General features: G+C 42.0%; 1 pseudogene; it reads right to left on the bottom strand.

The window, feature by feature from the left end:
* Positions 1-1262: 1262 nt before the first annotated feature.
* Positions 1263-6726, bottom strand: LOC143416760 (uncharacterized; annotated as a pseudogene).
* Positions 6727-21529: the final 14803 nt, after the last annotated feature.

Raw genomic sequence — 21529 nt, 5'->3', positions numbered from 1 at the left:
TTTGTGCTCAAAATGCTACACACTACAATGCCAATCCGATTACTCATATCATGTGAGGGTGAAGACACAACACTGCTTGATAAGATTGTTAAGGTGTGCTGTGTTTTGGTGAATATGTGCCCCAGTGTGGTTGTCAAACCAGGGCCAAATGAAACTTGCTCTTGTTGAATATTCATAAAACTGCTGTGTTGCATGTACAGTTCATTGTAAATAATTGTACTTTCTGTAAAGTGGATTCAATAAAACAGAAAAAAAGTATGTTTATTTTTTTTTTATTCACGATCTGTTCACATGTACTTAGCAAGTACATACACATGAAATGCAAACTATTTACATGGCAACGCACAGCTGGCATCAATCGTGAATCATTCATCTAGAGCAAATTTTGGGGCAGGTGCTGAGGAGAAGTCAATGTTATGTGCAACCTCTGGCTGTATCTTGGTCATATGGTCAACGTACTCACAACGTGGAGGCTTAAAAACGGCCAAATCTTGTACTCAACCGTTTGTGAATTAGATGTGCGCCTCTAGGGATTTATAATTACGAAAATGATTCGCCGTGTATGCGCTGAATCCACAGACAAGGAACGTGAAGATATTGGGATAGGACAAAGGCGGTAGGCTGTCTGGGTTTCCACTCCACTGCCTTTTTTCATACGGGTCCACATTACCGATGCACACTATTTTTTCCAAGTACTGTCTCTTGGCGTCTGGGCACAATCAGTCGTGATACAGCCCTTTGTCTTTTGCGCTGATTTTAAGCATGGTTCTGACAGTCCTGCTTCCAACACAGTGTGTTTGTTTTGATTTGTTGCCTTCTGACATAGCGCCGCGATCCCACAATGCACTGCGGCATGACGTCAACTCCAAATCCCTATAGGGTCAGGGTGGGGTCCACGTGACGACAGCCATTTAGATGGGAAGCAGGAAAGAGAAGTTTCTAATCCCCTTAGAGCAGAATGGGTGAGTCTTTAACTGTAATACTTCTCATTGTATAGTTTGCATACTTCCAAGTATGCAAACTATACAGTGAGAAGTATTACAGTTAGAGAGTGCATAATATGTATGTCAGCACAGCTACCCAATGTAGCTATAATAGGTGAAGATAACATGACAGAATGTGTGTCCAGCTGTTACAACATTTGCACTATGAACTGGTCAGAAAACATGACAGCAATGGAGTTTGAGATGACACCTTACTATGACCCCATGCGAGGAAACTGTTCAGTGTGTGGTTGATGCCTTATACCTTGTGCTAGGGCACTACTTGTCCGCCTTATCTCCACTGTAAGCTATTACAGGGCACATGGAAGAGAAGGAAGCATTCCTGCAGGAGAAAGAGCATTGCGAAAGTGAAGACTGCAAATTACCCGAGTGGATGGCTTAATAACAGCCCCTTCATATGCAAGGGGGAAGGTTCTGGAACATTCACTATTGGGACTATGAGAAAACAAATCAAAAACAGGAGGGAAGAAAACAGTTAGATATAGACTCACATGCTCAAGGCTTTACCCCACTCACAGAACCCCCCCCCACACACACACACACACACTATCAGGCAAGGTCAGGGAAGCAGACAATATGTGCTTGTGTTTCTTTAACCAAGATAATTGTTGTGGAAAATTTAACAATAACCTGCAACACACCCAGTGAGCTTGATTTGAAGTGGATTTCAAACACATTGCAATCTGGAGAGAACATCCCAGTGAAACACCAGGACCATCTCTGAATTGTGGCCATCGCCTTTGCATCTTATTTACAGACGCACAGACAAAAAACATTCCGAAAACTCTTAATTCAATTAAATCCAATTCAGTTTTATTTATATAACACCAAATCACAACAAAGGTTGTCTCAAGGTGCTTTATATTGTACAGTAGATACAGAGAAAAACCCAACAATCATATGACCCCCTATGAGCAAGCACTTTGGCGACAGTGGGAAGGAAAAACTCCCTTTTAACAGGAAGAAACCTCCGGCAGAAACAGGCTCAGGGAGGGGCGGGGCCATCTGCTGCTACCGGTTGGGGTGAGAGAAGGAAGACAGGATAAAGACATGCTGTGGAAGAGAGACGGAGATTAATCACAGATATGATTCAATGCAGAGAGGTCTATTAACACATACTGAGTGAGAAAGGTGACTGGAAAGGAAAAACTCAATGCATCAAGGGAATCCCCGGCAGCCTACATCTATTGCAGCATAACTAAGGGAGGATTCAGGGTCACCTGGTCCAGCCCTAACTATATGCTTTAGCAAAAAGGAAAGTTTGAAGCCTAATCTTAAAAGTAGAGATAGTGTCTGTCTCCTGAATCCAAACTGGAAGCTGGTTCCACAGAAGAAGGGCCTGAAAACTGAAGGCTCTCCCTCCCATTCTACTTTTAAATACTCTAGGAACAGCAAGTAGGCTTGCAGTGCGAGAGCGAAGTACTCTAATAGGGTGATATGGTACTACAAGGTCATTAAGATAAGATGGGGCCTGATTATTTAAGACCTTGTATGTGAGGAGCAGGATTTTGAATTTAATTCTGGATTTAACAGGAAGCCCATGAAGGGAAGCCAAAACAGGAGAAATCTGCTCTCTCTTTCTAGACCCTGTCAGGACTCTTGCTGCAGCATTTTGGATTAGCTGAAGACTTTTCAGGGAGTTTTTAGGACATCCTGACAATAATGAATTACAGTAGTCCAGCCTGGAAGTAATAAATGCATGAACTAGTTTTTCAGCGTCACTCTGAGACAGGATATTTCTAATTTAGAGATGTTGCGCAAATGGAAGAACGCAGTATTAAATATTTGTTTAATATGTGCGCTGAAGGACATGTCCTGGTCAAAAATGACTCCAAGGTTCCTCACAGCATTACTGGAGGCCAAGGTAATGCCATCCAGAGTAAGAATCTGGTTAGATACCATATTTCTAAGATTTTCAGGGCCGAGTACAATAACCTCAGTTTTATCTGAATTAAGAAGTAGAAAGTTAGCGGCCATCCAGGTCTTTATGTCTTTAAGACATTCCTGCAGTTTAACTAATTGTTGTGTGTTATCTGGCTTCATGGACAGATAGAGCTGGGTGTCATCAGCATAGCAGTGTAAATGTATGCTATGTCTTTTAATGATGCTGCCTAAGGGAAGCATGTATAATGTAAACAGAATTGGTCCTAGCACTGAACCCTGTGGAACACCATAGTTGACCTTAGTGTGTGAAGAGGGCTCTCCATTTACATGTACAAATTGGAGTCTTTTAAATGGATATGATACAAACCACTGCAGCACAGTACCTGTAATACCTACAGCATGTTCTAATCACTCTAATAGGATATTATGGTCAACAGTATCGAACGCTGCACTGAGGTCTAGCAGGACAAGCAAAGAGATGAGTCCACTGTCAGAGGCCATAAGAAGATCATTTGTAACCTTCACTAAAGCTGTTTCTGTCCTGTGATGAGCTCTGAAACCTGACTGAAACTCTTCAAATAAGCCATTCCTCTGCAGATGATCTGTTAGCTGTTTGACAACTACTCTTTCAAGGATGTTTGATATGAAAGGAAGGTTGGAGATTGGCCTATAATTAGCTAAGACTGCTGGGTCTAGAGATGCTTTTTGAGTAAAGGTTTAACTACAGCCAGCTTGAAGGCCTGTGGTACATAGCCGATTATTAGAGATAGGTTGATCATATTTAAGATTGAAGAATTAATTAATGGCAGGACAAGACACGTTGATGGTTTGGAGGAAGTAATTATTGAAGTCAACTCAGAAAGATCAATTGGAGACAAAGAGTCTAAATGAATATCAATGGTACTAAAAGTAGCTATAGATAATATTAAATCTGTTGGATGATTATTGGCAATTTTTTGATAATGATTGAAATTTTATTTGTGAAGAAGTTCATGAAGTCATTACTAGTTAACGTTAAAGGGATTGTTGGCTCAGTAGAGCTCTGACTTTTTGTCAGCCTGGCTACAGTGCTGAAGAGAAACCTGGGGTTGTTCCTATTTTCTTCAATCAGTGACGAATAGTAAGATGTTCTGGCTTTGCAGAGGGCTTTCTTATAAAGCAGCAAACTATTTCTCCAAGCTAAATGATGATCCTCTAAATTGGTGACACGCCATTTCCTCTCCAGCTTTCAAGTTATCTACTTTAGGCTACGTGTTTGAGAATTATACCACGGAGTCAGGTACTTCTGATTTGAGACCTTAGTTTTCACAGGAGCTACAGTATCCAGAGTCGTACGTAGTGAGGAGGTAAAATTATTAACAAGATAATCGACCTCTGTTGGAGTAGCGTTCAGATAGCTGCTCTGCTCTATGTTGGTACAGCGCATTGAAGATGATAACAGTGGGTGGATTATATTCTTAAACTTAGTTACAGCACTTTCAGAAAGACATCTACTGTGATAAAGTCTACTCTCCACTGCTGTGTAATCAACTATTGTAAATGTTATCAGGAAATGATCAGACAGGAGTAGGGATGGGTACCGGTATCCGGTTAGCGACATCCCCCAAAAACCCGAAGAGGAGAGTCCTGGCCCCTAGCCCTGCCAGTGTAGCAGAAATGATGACGGATGATGATGTCAGCAGCAGCCGTTCTCCTCTGCGTGAGTAGCTTAATGTTGTTCGTGTGTAATTTACGTTGAGTAGGCTAACCACGTTATTACATTAATGCATGTAAGGTGAACTAGCAAACATCATCATAGCTACATGCGGCTGTCTTCTTGTTTGATGGCAGATACTCCCTTCACCCTGGCCAAAAAAGCTAAAACGACCAAAAAAAAAGTGGAAAACAGTTAAACATGAGAGGTTTTTGGACAAAGTTTGTGTTTTTTCCATTGTTTAAGCACTGCTTCCAGCCAAGAGTGATACCATATATGCCCTATAGCTGCAGAAAAGGCTAACATTGTTATCTTTTTACAAAAAAAACAGCTGAACATGAGAGGTTTTTGGACAAAGTGTGTGTTCTCCATTCTTTAATCACCAGTTTGAGCACTGTTTAAGTACCGGCACCGTTTCAAAAGTACCGGTTTGGTACTGGTATTGGATAAAACCTAAACGATACCCATCCCTAGACAGGAGAGGGTTTTCAGGAAACACTGTTAAATGTTCAGTTTCTGTGTCATATATTAAAACAAGATCTAGAGTGTGATTAAAGTGGTGGGTGGGTTCTTTTACATTTTGAGAGAAGCCAATTGAGTCTAATAACAGGTTAAATGCCATGTTGAGGCTGTCATTTTTAGTGAGCTGAGCACTAAATCAGATAAAAAGTCTGAGAAATCAGAGAGAAACTCTGTGTAAGGCCCAGGTGGGCGATATATGATAACAAGTAAGACTGGTTTCTGAGTTTTACAGCTGGGGTGGACAAGGCTAAGCATCAGGCTTTCAAATGAATTAAAAGTCTGTCTTGGTCTTTCGTTAATTAATAGGCTGGTGTGGAAAATTGCTGCCACACGGCCCCCTCGGCCTGTGCTTCGAGGTTTCTGCTAGTTAGAATGACTCGGGGGTGTTGATTCATTTAAACTAACATAATCATCCTGCTGCAACCAGGTTTCTGTAAGGCAGAGTAAATCGATTTGTTGATCAATTATTAAGTCATGTACTAACAGAGACTTGGAGGAGAGAGACCTAATATTTAATAATCCACATTTCACTGTTTTACTCTTTGGTTCAGATGTGGATACTGTATTGTTCTTTCTTTGTGATTTTTTAGTTTGTTTTTTGTCTGTTTGGGAGCTGACACGGTCTCAATGGAGATGGGTTTTTGGGGGGGTAACAGGAGGAGAGAAGCTGCAGAGAGGCGTGTAAGACTGCAACTCTGCTTCCTGGTCTCAACTCTGGATAGACATATTTTGGGGGGTTTAATAAATTTGTCCATATTTCTAGAAATGAGAACTGCTCCATCCAAGTGGGATGGATGCCGTCTCTCCTAACAAGACCAGGTTTCCTCCAGAAGGTTTGCCAATTATCTATGAAGCCCACATCGTTTCTGGGACACCACTCAGACAGCCAGCAATTTAAGGAGAACATGCGGCTAAACATGTCACTCCTGGTCTGATTGGGGAGGGGCCCAGAGAAAACTACAGAGTCCGACATTGTTTTGGCAAAGTTACACACCGATTCAATATTGATTTTAGTGACCTCTGATTGGCGTAACCGGGTGTCATTACTGCCGACGTGAATTATGATCTTACTGTATTTACGTTTACCCTTAGCCAGCAGTTTTAAATTTCCTTCAATGTCGCCTGCTCTGTCCCCTGGAAGACAACTGACTATGGTTGCCGGTTCTAGCTTCACATGTCTGAGAACAGAATCACCAATTACCAGGGTTTGACCCCCGGTGGGTGTGTCGCCAAGTGGGGAAAAATGGTTAGACACATGATGGTGGTGTACCTGGGACTTCTGTTTAGGACTATGCTTCCTCCTCACCGTCACCCAGCCGCCCTCTTTCCCCAGCTGCTTGGGGTCTGCCAGGGAACAGCTAGTGGGGCCTACGCTATCTTCGGCTGCACCAGCTACAGGGGCCTGGCTAGCTACAGGTGAATGAAGGGTGCGAAGCCGAGTCTCCAATTCAGTAATCCTGGCCTCCAGAGCTGCAAATATGCTACATTTGTTACAGGTATCATTACTGCTAAAGGAGGCTGAGGAGTAACTAAACATCTGACACAATGAGCAAGAAAGTGCAGGAGGGACAGGTGAAGTAGCCATGGTGCTAACGAGTCGGCTACGAGCTAAGCTAAGCTAGCGAAACAGTGTACAGAGACAATGAGTGAATACTTTGGCTATGAATTAGGTAGTGATCACACAGAAAGGGTGCTTCAGATGAAGCACGTGAAGATTATACTATGAAAAAAGAATGTATTTAAAAGTTTTTAATTAAATTTCTAAGCAGATAAGCTACTCAGAAACACCACTTTGTTTGAGCAGAAACAGGAAGTGATACTCTACAGCAGAGCGAGCGAAGACCAAGTGTCAGCCAAGGACCAAAAAAACAAACAGAGAGAATTATAACCTTGTTTTCTCCTTGGCCGCCCCACGCGCCCCACGTACATCTCCCCACGCGTGTGTTCAATAAAATCATTGTACAAGACCAGTGTTTCTTTGTTCTCATCCTCAAATAAAAGAATTTGGGACACCCTCCATTACAATGGCCTCACCGTGTTAACATTCCAAACTAGTGACAGTAGTGCTCATACTATAGTAAAGTGAGGAAGTGATATTACTGTAACTAATGTGATATGATTATATATGTGATTAATACATGAGAAAATAAATCTGCCACCACATTCCACCCTTTGTGATACCACAATTAAGAATTTAAAATAATTAATTAAGAATCACATAAAAACATATGGAGATTTGTGTACTAAAGGAATTCACAATGTGCATCCTCCCTATAGTCAGAAGGAACCAACAAATTCATATTCAATGGTCATCTTCTCTCCATTTGGGTCTCCACCCTTTGTTCGAAGGATGGCAGTTATATCATAAAAGAAAACACAATATGAGACCATATACAAAAATGAAAAAGCCTTGGTTGTTCATTTGCAAAGAAAACTTCAACCTTAGTTACATAAAGGTGCTCTTTCACAAGAACCTGTTATTTACATAAGGAAGTTTTTCAGTGTGTGATATATTTTCCCACTTTATCATTACATCCATCAACCCATGTTTCCCAATGTATTAACTGTTCCTGTAAAAAAAACAAAACAAACCCCTCATCCCCTGTGTTATTAGGGATTGAGGCACACATGCCTCACCAAACATCACACACACTCCTTTGTGCCATTTGCTTTGGCCTGTCCAGATGTTTCCCATAAAGGACAGTGACTATATTTGTACCTATAGGTAAGTGAATACCACAAACATAAACTAACACTAATGTTAGTGCTTCTCGAGTTCTAGAGTAAAATCCAGAAGTAGCTACGAATTTCCACACAGCCAACATATGTAAAACACTTCTGAGCTAAATTTACAACAGAGTGATAGATCTTTCCTCTCTATCTATGCAGTGTACTGTACTCTGCACTGTTGTAGGGCCATCAGCCCATTTAAAAGGTGTAAAAGATCTTTACTGACCCCACATCAGTGGGAAACCAAAACAACCACATTTACCTCTGGAAGAACAACGTCCTTCTTTAGGTGCTTCCAGCATGTTTGAGACCTATCAAAATCCCTCAATGAAATGTGATGAACTCAAAATCTTACATTTAGGGTGTTAAACAATGTGTCAAAGTTGAGTACACATGTCAAAAGAACTCACAACTGTGTTACTATGTTTACTCAGACAATGAGGACCTAATGCACCTACGCATCAGGAACTGACAGGCTAGAAAATCAGTCTAGCTACCGTACAAAATGCGCACAAGTTGCTGTAGAGCTTGCATGCTATAATTACTCCAATCACTTTTACTCATGTTCAGGACTCTAACAGAGTTTGTGATGTTCGGAGAGTCATGTGATTGCATATCATTAATAAAATGATTATTAACTTCACACCAACGACCACCTTAACTCAAAAACACACAGAACTACTTCAGGCAAAACTGCCTGACTGTTTAATCAGGTGTCATCTGCATTCATTCACTGATCCCTCTTGGGTGGCACAATAAGATACCACACAAATTATTTGTGCCACTCCGAAAAAAAAAAGATCTGTCCACTATAAAGGAGAACATCACAGCCTGATACCTGCAGGTCTGACAGCAGCAGGTGTATCACTCCTTTTTCTACCTGGAGACAGCAGTAACCCTAACCCAGGAAAAAACGGCGACTACTTTATCCTTCTTCAGTCAAACAGCAGCACTCATGCGATTGTTTTGCTCCCTTAGCTCCAGGTGTTGTGCTCCAGACAGCGATCGTGATTACCGCCCGCGGGAGCGCGCAGCTGCTTAAAGCTGTAGCGTCCAGATTACTTACAGCTACTTCCGTGCAACTGATATAAGATGCGGTAAGCTGAACACAGCTTCAACTGTCTGTTTGTTTAAAAATAGTAACGGACCGCGTTTTCTTGTTAGTAACTGTAACGGCGTTGTAACGATAGAAATAGTAATTAGTTAGATTACTCGTTACTGAAAAAAGTAACGCCGTTAGTAATGCCGTTATTCCCATCACTGCTTATAGGTTATCAAAACCTCATTTGAACATGGGTGTACCACCTGTATAAGATTAATACCTGTACATGAACTGTTAATCCAACAAATCACAGTAAAAAGCCACAGACAAAAACATCATAAAAAACTAATGAAAAACATTGTTTTTGAAACAACGTTTGAAAAACATTGTTTCATGTTTATTCTGGAATCCCTCCTTTTGACACATGTTCTCTCCCATGAGTCAACTCATCAGAACTAGGAGAATAACAAAAAGGAAAAGATTAGTTAGATCATTTCTCAGACAACATCAGGGCTTCTCCTCCTGAGTAAATTCGCTCCAGCCCTGCAAACCCTGTGTTAGAGAATGAAATTAATATTAATGTCATGTTAAGTGGGTCTAACTCTTGGCTCTGCCTGGAGCCAACATCCACACCCCAGTCACCTAGAAACCAAAATCAGTGAGTGAATACAAACTTAACACTTGCAAACAACTGTAGGTTATAGGAGTAATAAGGCATCCCAAACCACAGACACAAGTGTGCCATGTGCAGTTTATTTCCCCAAATCATTAAAAACACTACTGTTACCAAAATTTACCCAAATGTGTGTATTCAAAACTGACACCAGTGGTCATGGAGAGTCTCCATCCAGCTGGAACTGTACAGTGAAAAGTATTACAGTTAAAGAGTGCATAATATGTATGTCAGCACAGCTACCCAATGTAGCTATACTAGGTGAAGATAACATGACAGAATGTGTGTCCAGCTGTTACAACAGCTCCACTATGAACTGGTCAGAAAACATGACAGCAATGGGGTTTGAGATGACACATTACTATGACCTATTACTATTACTATAATCACTGGTAAGCTGAGTGTGTGGAGTTAGTGTTGATGAAGCTGTGTGTAAATGGATGAAATGCTGTAGTTTGTCTCTGTGTTGAGGTGGATCAGTGATCCTGCAGAGTCCTGTCCTCCCTGTGATGGAGGGAGATGACGTCACTCTGCTCTGTAAAACAAAGACCACTCCCTCCAACCTCCCAGCTGCTTTCTGTAAAGAGAGGCCCCTTCATACAGAGGGGGGAAGGTTCCGGAATTTTCACTATTGGAACTGTAGAGTGAGGGAATGTTAGGGCGGACACACACACACACACACACACACACACACACACACACACACACACACACACACACACACACACACACACACTATCAGGCAAGGTCAGGGAAGCAGACAATATGTGCTTGTGTTTCTTTTAAGATAATTGTTATGGAAATTTTAACAATAACCTGCAACACACTAAGTGAGCTTGATTTAAGTGGGTTTAATAAACACATTGCAATGTGGAGAGAGCATCCCAGTGAAACACCAGGACCATCTCTGAATTGTGGCCACCGCCCTTACATCTTATATACAGACACACAGACAAAGAACATTCCACAAACTCACATGTTGGCCCCTCTCAGGGGGGCTATACTTCCTCCCTCACAGAGAGATTTATGACCTTGTTTTCTGAGGATTTACATCCCTATTAAGCAGAAGGAGTCTCACTATCTGTTTAACTTCTCCCATTACAATGGCCTCTCTGTGGTAACTTTCCACATGCATGTAAACTAGTGACAGGAGTGCTCTTACTATAGTAAAGTGAGAAAGTGATATTACTATAACTAATGTGATATGATTAAATATGTGATTAATACATGAGAAAAGAAATCTGCCACCACATAATAAAAAGAGCAGAGCGGGGAGAAGAAGTCGGAGATGTGCTAGGAACGGAGGATTGTAAACACCTTTGCTTCTTTCTCCCCTTGCTGCAAGTAAAACTCAGCTGGAGTGTCCGTCTGTTCTTTGTGTCGAGTGGTTTCCTTGGAATGTACAGAGTGGGAATTTAAACCCAACAAGCTCCATCACTCTCTCCTCCTGTTCTCTCTATGTTGAGAAAAGAAAGAACTTTCACATTCCGACACCGATGATGTCACTCCGGTGCTAAGTTGTGGTTTTCCCCGGATTCAAGGATCTGTATCCTCCCGACACACCCTAAACTTCACTGCGTGCCTCACGAACTCCGCCGGGGGAAAAGTTTTGAAAGTAACGAACAAGTTTCACGTCACTCAGCAACAGACTGTGAAACACTAAAGAACGTTAAGAACTGGGCTCAGAATAACAGAAGACGATCAGGCACAGGAAATAAACCCGGTCAGTACTATTCAGTACTTGAATATGAATACTCCGCCCTTAAAATTATTGTTTATTTATTCATTTATGTATTTACGATAACACGAGACAGGAGTCTGTTGACACGCTGTTATAGATAGATAATTAAATAAAACGAGCACGCGAGTGCTGTTAATAAAACTGCAGATGATCCATGTTGATGATGTCACTAACATCAAACTGTTCTCTTAATGTTCTCACTGCCGTTAATATTCTTCACACACACCTTTCTGTCAGCATCAAAACTACAGCTAATCATACAGTTAATGTCATTTTGGTTATATCGTGTGTGCGGCAGATGGAGAAAAATTTACACTTCAGGGGAAGGAAAAAAATGAGAGAATTTACTTATTAAGACAAAATAAAGATGAGCTGAAGTTTATTCCCACGTAATTAGACGGGTAATAAACGGGGGCATCCTCCTCCTCTTTCTATGCTGTACACACCCGAGCCTGCTACCGTAACATTTCTGCCCTCTTACCTCTTTCTCTGATATATGAAATATACAAAGAATTTCCTTGTTGTCAATAGAAAATTGTAGTCAGTATAATCTTTTAATAATATAAGTTTGCATATGATAGAATACTGCATGATGACCTCTTTATAACTCAGACTGTTTTTGATTCACTGTGACCCGTTATCATGCAGGGAAGGAGCAGTACCTGCTAGATAAGAGCTTAATGAGCAGTTTCACTTTGTACCAGGTAGAGGAGCCTCTCCTGGCACACACACACACCCATATCCGCACATGCTCACGCATCAACATTCCACTGAACAAACATATTCACTGTTGTATTACTCTTCTTGTGTATAAATAAAGACCAGGGCAGTGGCAGAGTGCGAGTCCCGGAGCCCTCACTCCAAGTGTGAGTGCTCTGTGGCTGCCCTTGCATGCAAGCAGGGGCGATTTTAGCCCATTTTTGGGGGTGCTTCAGCACCCCCAAAAATGTCTCTGTTTGTCTCTGTATGATAGCGACCTGTCCAGTCTGTACCCTGCCCCTGTTACCCTATCACTTCTGCAGCCCAGATAAAGATATTGATTTAACCCTTTAAGACCTACCATAGAACCAAGTCCACCAGAGCTTGTATTATATTTTTACATGCTGTAGAGCCATTTTTGGGAGCATTTCAAGTTGCTATACATCAATACAACCATTACAGCCTAAATTTTAATAATATGTATGTATTAAGTGCATAGTAATTACATAAATTGCAAAAAAGTGCAATAAACTACAAAAAAATTGAAAATCGTTTTTGTTTTTTTTAACATATATTTCTAGTTAGAGAAATTTAAGAGGCTTTTCCCTCAAAACTGTAAATACAAAAAAGTTGCACAAAATAGTTTCCTACCACAGGAAATTTATTTTGAGTGCCTTCATAGTTTTATTTTTGAAATACACCAATTTTTATATACTGCAGGAAAAACAAAAATGAATATTATACTGCAAATTTGCAAAATAACAGCATATGCATCAAAATAAACTATTTCCAGCAGTGCAATATGAGTCCTAAGCATATGTGGAAGGAAACTGTAACCTAGGACAAGCTGATGGCATAAGATGTAAGTACAACTCCTCAGGTTTCATATGCAAAAAAAATTATTGCGCTAGCTCACGTGGTTACAGTGCTACCGGGATTTAAAAATAGTTGCGCAAAACGGAGTGTGACCACTCTGACCAGTTTTAAAGGGTTAAAGCAAGAAAATATAGTATTAGCATTAGCTGCCAATTCCTATTCACCTAAAATTAGCATTACCTACTAATGGCAGTCTACTTAGCATTAACTCCTCACTAATGTAATGCTAATTCACATCAAATTATCTTTAGCTTTAGCATTAGCTGCTAGCTTCAGCCTACCTAGCACTAGCTGCTCACATTGTTAAAAGGGAAGAGAAAACGATATTAGCATTAGCTGGTAATAATTATTCACCCCTAATTAGAATTAGCCACTAATGGCAGCATACTTAGCATTAAATCCTCACATCGTTATAACTCAAATGATGCTAACTTGCATTAAATTAGACTGCTGTTATTAGCTAATGCTATTTAGCAGTAGCTGCTCACATTGCTATAAAGCAAAGGAAAACGATATGAGCATTAGGTTCTAATGCGTATTTGCCTTAAATTAGACGTAGGTGCTAATGGCGACCTACTTAGCATTAGCAGCTCAGATGTTGTAATGCTAGGAAAAAGAGTGTTAGCATTAGCCGTTCCCATTGTTATAAAGTTAAGGGAAATAGTGTTAGCATTAGCTACTCACATTGTTAAAAAAGTAAGTGTTAGCATTAGTGCATAATGCTAATTCACGTCAAATTAGCATTAGTTAATAAGAGTAGCCAATTTTGCATTAGCAGATAATGTTGACCTTGCCCCACTGGAAAAGTTCAGAACTAAAGATTTAGGAGTGTTTCTCGATAGCTCTTTCTCATTTGAGAAACAAATGAATTCTGTTATTACAACCAGCTGTAAGGTTTATATTGTTGACTGTCATTTATGCTTAGAAATATTTACTCATATATGCTTAGAGTTGTATAATCGATTGCATGATGATAGAGGTTTGATCCTTAGTAGTCTGTAAAGACTCTGTATGCCTTCCAGAGTGCTCTGGCATGCACACACCACTTGGGGCCATGAGAGAGGTCGTACCCTCTCTTACTGATTTATGGTGTAGGACAGAGGTCTCAAACTCAATTTAGCTGGGGGCCGCTGCAGGCAGAGTCTGGGTGAGGCTGGGCTGCATTAGGTTTTCCACAAGAAAGGCATGGTTAAAAAAATTCCAATCTTCTCAAATCTCTTTATTTTTATTTTTTAACAGAAAATATGAAAAATAAATTAACAAATTAAGAATTAATAAGAAAATAAATCAATCTGTAATACATAAATAAAATAATAATAAGATATTTTTAGTCAGTGAACTTATGTGTTTTTTTCAGTCTTCTATATCTGCTGTGTTTAGATTGAAATGTCTGTATTAACAGTTCTATAACCTTCTTCTGAACATGAATGGAACACTGTAGAAAATGAACTGTTCTTCTGAACATGGCTTCTCTTGCCTACTCCTTGCTGCTAGAGACCTGGCAGCGTTTCCTCTCACATAGCCGAGCCAGATTTGGCCTTAGGGAGGAAGCAGTTGCGACCCTCAGTATGTCTTGAAGATGATCATCCGTAAGTCTGGACCTGTACTTGGACTTATTGAAGTTCAAAGTGGAGAAGAGCTTTTGGCACAAGTATGTGCTACCAAAAAGGCACATGGTCCGCTTGAACATTCGGGAAAGCCGAGGGAAACTAGGGCTCAAGTCTCTCAAAAATTGTCCAAGCTTGTCTGCTTTTCCACTCACCTCCCTGAACGTTGCTTTGAGTTCAGAGTTGCACTGCAGCTCAATGAGCTCCATTTGAAGCACAGAAGGGGCATCTTGCACATCAAAGGAGAAGGGGTCCGCAAAAATGTGAAAGGTGGCTCTGTGTGTCTTGAAGTCAGCAAATCTGTGATCAAATTCCTCCTGTAGCCTCAAAATGACATCAACATACTCGTCAGCACTGAATGGTGTGCCTGCATCCACGAGAGCCTTGCATGCTGGGAAATGGCAAAGGTTTGTCTGAGAGAGCTGAGCTTTCCAGAGCGCCAGTTTTGTGGAGAATGCTCTCACGTTGTCATAGGCAGCACTGACAAGTTGCCCCTGGCCTTGTAACGTCTTGTTCAGTACATTAAGCTCATGTGTCATATCAACAAGAAAAGCTGAGTCCATGAGCCATTTGGGATCAGTTAGCACAGGAACACTAACTCCATCCTTCTCCATGAAGGCTTCACTTCTGCTCTCAACTCAAAAAGTCTCTTTAATACATTTCCCCTGCTGAGCCAACGTACCTCAGTGAAGTTGAGCACATCCCCATATTCTGACTCCATTTCCTCTAAAAAAGCTCAGAACCTTCGGTGCTTTAAGCCCCTGGATCTGATTTGGTTGATGCATTTCACAACAATAGACATCACATTGTCAAACTTCAGGCATTTGCTGCAAAGGACCTGCTGATGGATGATGCAGTGCAGAGCAATGGCCTCCTCCACGCCTTCCTCTTCCAGTTTGTTTTGTGCCACCAGTCCATGTTTCCTCCCTGTCATTGATGGCGCTCCATCTGTTGTTATTCCAACAAACCTCTTCCATGGCAAACCAACATTCTCAATGGCATCACACAGCTTGTAAATATCTGCTGAGCGGTGGTCTGGCCATGCATTGGAATTACTGTGAGTCTCAACGCGTAGAGAACGTCATCTCTGCTTCTTTTTCTTGCAACCGTAGCACGGCGATCGGCAGATAAAAAGCCGGTAGCAGTCTCCTTTGTTTTTACGCTCGATGTTCATGTCTTTCATGACGACACGAACACCGTGGCGTTTGCAGATGGTAGAAAGTGCAGGGATAGCGAGCGCAAAAAAGGCGACTGTTGTTACAGGAGAAAGAAGCGGAAACGACACCGTGACATATAACAAATAACATCAGCTGTTTCTGATGTTAGTTGTTTTGACTGCTTTTACATTATATTGAAATATATGTAATGTTCATGTTTGCTGCAATGCAAACGCAGTGATGCAAATAAAAACATGGAGCCACAAATTACGGTGCGACCCTATAATTAGTCCGGGTTACCGGGGACTGTTGTTGCCGATGAACAGGTGTCGCTATGTGACTGCAGACTAAATTGGGCTGCATTGAGTTCATGACTTTTCTTTTATCCCGCCGCCTACGCATCACTGTGAGAGTTAATATGAGATCTCTCTCTGTGGAAAAATAACTTTAAATCCCACTGACGTGTGTATAAATCTATATACGTATAATGTCCCGCTGGGCAGCAACTTAAAAAAACAACTTTTTTTGAAGTGTTGTGAACGCAGCGCGCTGGGGCGAATGTCGGCGTTTGCCCAATAGAAAGGAGGAAGCCAGCCAGGCACAGGAAAGAAAGAAACACTCCAGGGCAACGCTGCTGGAACTTTGACTCATTGAGAAATGTTTCCCTGCTTGCATCAAGCCCGGCTGGTGTCCCCTGAGATCCATATCCCACCCTGATTGGTGGGTTAATTCAGCTCCGCCCACAACACTGTAAAGTGTCATACATTATCAAACTAACATTACATTTTCATATTAAGGTGGGGCCAAAAACTATCGTCCTGCGGGCCGCAATTGGCCCACGGGCCACGAGTTTGAGACCCCTGGTGTAGGAGGACACCTACTCTGTGTCTGGTTAAGTATAAGAGCCCTTTGTTAGGGGGACCGCTGGACTCTTAGCACCAGCTTTGGGGTCACAGGGTCACATCTGGAACACACACACACACACACACACACACACACACACACACACACACGCACGCACGCACGCACACACACGCACGCACACACACACACACACACACACTATGCACAGACTGGTACTCTTTGTTCATACCTGTGTAAGACGTCATAATGAACTTGTGCATATTCATGTAAGCTCAATAAAGAGCAGCGTTACGAGGGAGCAGACGAGAGCGACTGAGGTCAAGTGAAGGAACGGCGCTGTCACAGTTCTCTCCCTCATCAATTGTCTGGTTCCAGCGGTGGGTCTGTGCTAGACGACCCATCACCAGCTTTTTCCACTGGTTACCAGTACGTGGTAGAATCCACTTCCAGATCTGGTTGTCTTTAAATCTGTGAATGGATTGGCTCCATCTTATCTCTCTTTAACAAAAGAATCCAAGTGGAGCCCTCAGGTCTGCAGATAAGCAGCTTCTGACCAGAACTAGACGTAAAAACAGAGGTGAGCTTTATCGATGGCTGCAGCCAAACTCTGGAACAGTCGCCCTTCACATCAGGTCGTCACCAACACTGGACATTTTTAAAAGCCGGTTGGAAACACATTTGTACTCTGTAGCTTTCAATCCTGACCAGTCTTTATAGTCATTACTGTGTATGTTTCCTATTTTCTCTCTACTCTGTGCAGCACTTTGGCTCAAGCTGTTTTTAAATGTGCTGATAAATAAATGTAGATTTCTTTGAATAAAACAGTGGAGCCGAGCTTTGAGCTCAGTGTGTAACAGTGTGTGTGTGAGAGCCATGTAATGTCCATGTGTGCATGCTGACTGTGCTGCTCTGACCCCCCTCCTCCTTTCAGGGTGGAGCCTGCTGGAGTCCGATGGTTGAGACCAGGTCTGAGGAAGTGTAAGTGTGTTTTTAATGGGATTCATGAAAACAAAGCAGCACACATTCAACCATCTTCATCATGTCAGGAGTCATCATCAAAGTGTCAATCAATGAACAGATGATGGATCAATAACTGCAGCTGGATTGTGTTTGTTCTCTCCATCAGATTCCTGTCAACTCACAATCGACACAAACACAGTGCACACAAAGCTCCAACTGTCTGACAACAACAGGAAGGTGACACGTGTGGAGGAGGTTCAGTCATATCCTGATCATCCAGACAGATTTGATGTTTATGAACAGCTGCTGTGTAGAAATGGTCTGACTGGTCGCTGTTACTGGGAGGTCGAGTGGAGAGGAGACGTTTATATATCAGTGAGTTACAGAAGCATCAGAAGGAAAGGAGGCAGTGCTGACTGTTTGTTTGGATGAAATGATCAGTCCTGGAGTCTGATCTGCTCTGATGATGGTCCTTGTTCTGTCTGGCACAATAAGATACAAACATCCATCTCCTCCTCCTCCTCCTCCTCCTCCTCTGTCTCTAACAGAGCAGCAGTGTATGTGGACTGTCCTGCTGGCACTCTGTCCTTCTACAGAGTCTCCTCTGACACTCTGATCCACCTCCACACCTTCAACACCACATTCACTCAAACTCTTTATCCTGGGTTTAAGTTCTGGTCTGGTGCCTCAGTGTCCCTGTGCTGAGTGGAGTGTAAAGAGTGTCTCCTGTTACAGAAACACTCTGACTGTTGAACAGATAGTTCAGTCTGTACATGTCTGTCTCTTTCACTCACAAACACGTTTTCAGATTCATGGATTCAATCAGTTGATGTTTGAAACTCTTCTAAATGATTCCTTGTAAACTTCTTCAGTCACAAACAAACAGGAAGTGATGTCACATGTGTTCCTGTCCACACAGCAGAATGAGTCTATTGCTGACAGTGATGTACAAACAGAGTGAGCATTTCTGAGGCCCAAAATAAACTGAGTAGTTCACTGAATGAACAATGGACTGTGAGCTCAGTTCCTTCATCATTAGTATGGATTATATATGTATATGTATTATATTAGTATCATATATATCAGGTGCTGCTGCTTTCAGTCATTGTGCAAATGTGCTGTTTGTAAGCTTGTAAAGCTGCAGTCAGCTGAGACTGAAGAAGTCACCTGATCAGTGAGCAAACGTTTCTGAAAACGTCCAGATGAACAGAATCAACCTTTTGGGATCAGCCAGCAATGCAGCATCATTGTTGTTCAGCTTCAGAGGTTTGCAGGAATGAACTGATGACCAGAAACAGCTGCAAAGTCCAAGAAAATACCAGCTGGAGTTCAGCTGCATTTGAAGAAGTCAAAGAAAAGTAAGGATGGCAAAGGGCGACGTTTTCTTCCAAAGAGCTGCAAACATGGTCGACGCCTCATTAGAAGAATCATCTGGACATTTGTGAGGAACTCTAACCAAGAAAGCAACGTCACACAGATCCAACAGACAGTTTCCATGACTGCAAGTGTTGAGTGGAAAAATGCTACATTGCATTATTGCATCCTCTCACCACAGGAGGCGCTGTTGGCACCACTGATTGCTGATCAGCTGTTCTCTGATGATCTGATTGATACTGTGAATAACGGGACTCACTGAACTCTGTGACACAGTGAAGATTACAGAGTTTAACTTCAACATCTGACTGACGTCACACAGACAGAAGGATGAACCAGTGAGGCACAGAACACAGTTACTGGAGCTGCTGAGCCAGAGAAACATCAGGACATGACAGCAGCTGCACTTATCTAACAACATGTAGCAGAGCTGATCTATGTTAGAGGATCTATCACAGCAGCTGAAGCCAAAGTCCAACACTGGATACCAGCTGAGCCTGTGCTGAGTGTAGTGTTACAGGAAAAGGGCAGAAACACTGGTAGCTCCCAGTGATGCTGACTGGGGCACAGAGCTGAATGATGCAGCATCAGGACACTGTTTCAGTCTGACTGACAGAGAAGCCTGTAGCTGTATCTACATGTGAGGCAGAGGCCACACAAGCAGCTTTCTATGTTTCACAGTGACTGAGATCTTCAGTGGGGGTGGACATGCTCCTGTACAGACCTCTGAGGAGAACCAAGGTGCAGTCAAAGAGTCCAGTCTGTCCTCACAGATGTGAACATGTGCTTTCATCAGGTCTGCTGTCAGCTAGCAGGCTCACATCAGAATCACTGTTCCTGAAAAACACAGTCTGTGTGACATCATCAGTCAGCTGATGGTCCCAGATCTGAATGGTTTCTGTCTCTACTGAGGAAGTCAGAGAATATCACTGAGGTGTGGATCAGGTCTGAGTGAGCTGTGGAGGGACAGCTTTAAACAGTCCACAGGTCTCACGTCCTGCTCAGTCTGGTAGCAGATACCTCGTATTGTTCCAGATGTGCTGACATCAGCAGCAGCACAGCTGTGTGATACCATGAATCTCAGTTACTGATCCAACACACAGTAAATACAAAGATCAGGATTTCTGAGAGTAATCATTATGAGTCTGAACACATGATCACTGAATGTTAGTCTCCACAATAATAAGCTAACACAAGCAAACACAGCTTTCAGCTCTTATTTTGAAACTGGCTTATTTAGAGAGCTGTGATGTGAGCGTGCCTGGCTCTGAGGCACTTGGGTCAGCCTCTGTTGTTTAGAAGTGTTACAGACTGTGAATGACACAGACCTGTCAGTTTCCATGTTTGTCTGTAACACAGCTCAGGGCTCCATGCTGAACGCATCCATCCAGTGTTATTGATCCAGGACTGATACCAGCATTGGGATCAATACTACAACACACAATCACATGTGTCCACGTGATGTGTTTGACCAGCTTTATTCATTAATGATCAATCAGCTTATTTACTGCATCTGAGTCCAGCTTCATTTAAATGATCCAACCATGAAAATGACATCAGTCCTACAGAAGCACTTCATGCTAACAGGAAGTCATTTATTAAGGTGGAATAACACAGAGACACAACCACTCACAGCTAACCTGACCCCACTAACTGCATGTGTTTGGACTGTGGGAGGAAGCCGGAGTACCGGAGAGGACGCACACAAACACGGGAGAACATGAAGCTCTGAAACAAAGATGGTGGATTTGACCTCAGGACCAGGCGGGGTTACGGGGGCCATGACCCCCCAATAATAGATCCAGCTACACTGAAACTGTCAATTTCATTTACTTTTCCTGTTTTAAAGCTATCAGGCTGCTTTGTGGCTCACTCAATACTAAACTAAGATACTTTCAGTGTGAATCATTTGCAGGAACACAGGCAGGATTTAAGGTGCAGAACTTTACAGTCTCTGTCTCAAAGTTGGTCTAAACATGCTAACAGCTCTTTGTTTTTTTCAGTTTTCACTGGTTTGATGTAATGAAAGAAATTTTAAAGAAGCAGACGATTGTTGTTATTTTAGTTCTATAGTTTCATAAATCGTGGTGTGGATCTAAGTCAACATTCAGAATAAATAAGATAATACAGCACTTTGATGGTTGCCTTTGTATTTTCCCAGCAGTGCTCAGGTTGGTTCTCGGCTACATTTACATACAGATGTTAATGTGTTCAGCAGCTGGACTCATCTGAGGAAGGAACATTGGAAAGGTGCTCAGTGCACAACTACATCACTAATTTTATGTAAGACCCTGTGTTTTATTGTATTTATATATTTGTAACATTTGACTCAAACACTTTTGGGAAGGATGAAAATGTTTTCAGGAGGAAGTTTTTCCTTCTGTCCGACTGTAGTACACACAACACTGCGTCTCCCCCCATTATCACACTTCCTCAGGCTGGTGATGAGCGCCCCCTGGTGTCAGTGTTTATGACGTCATGCACAGTGAAACATAAACAGTGTCTGTTAATAAAAAATCATGTGCCCATTCTCATGTTTGCATCATGTTTCTGTAAAATCATCAGCTGTTTCTGAACTTTCTTCATTGTTTGACTCATTCCAACAGCTGTGAGCTGTGATGGAGTCAGAGCAGCTTCATCACTGATGTTCAGGTGAAGCTGAACTTAATAAACTGTAGAAATGATCAGGATTCAGGTTGGATG

This window comes from Maylandia zebra, linkage group LG3 (assembly GCF_041146795.1).
Source record: "Maylandia zebra isolate NMK-2024a linkage group LG3, Mzebra_GT3a, whole genome shotgun sequence".
NCBI lineage: Eukaryota > Metazoa > Chordata > Actinopteri > Cichliformes > Cichlidae > Maylandia > Maylandia zebra.
The sequence above is the reverse complement of the archived record's forward strand: the minus strand, read 5'-3'. Positions and strand labels throughout refer to the sequence as shown.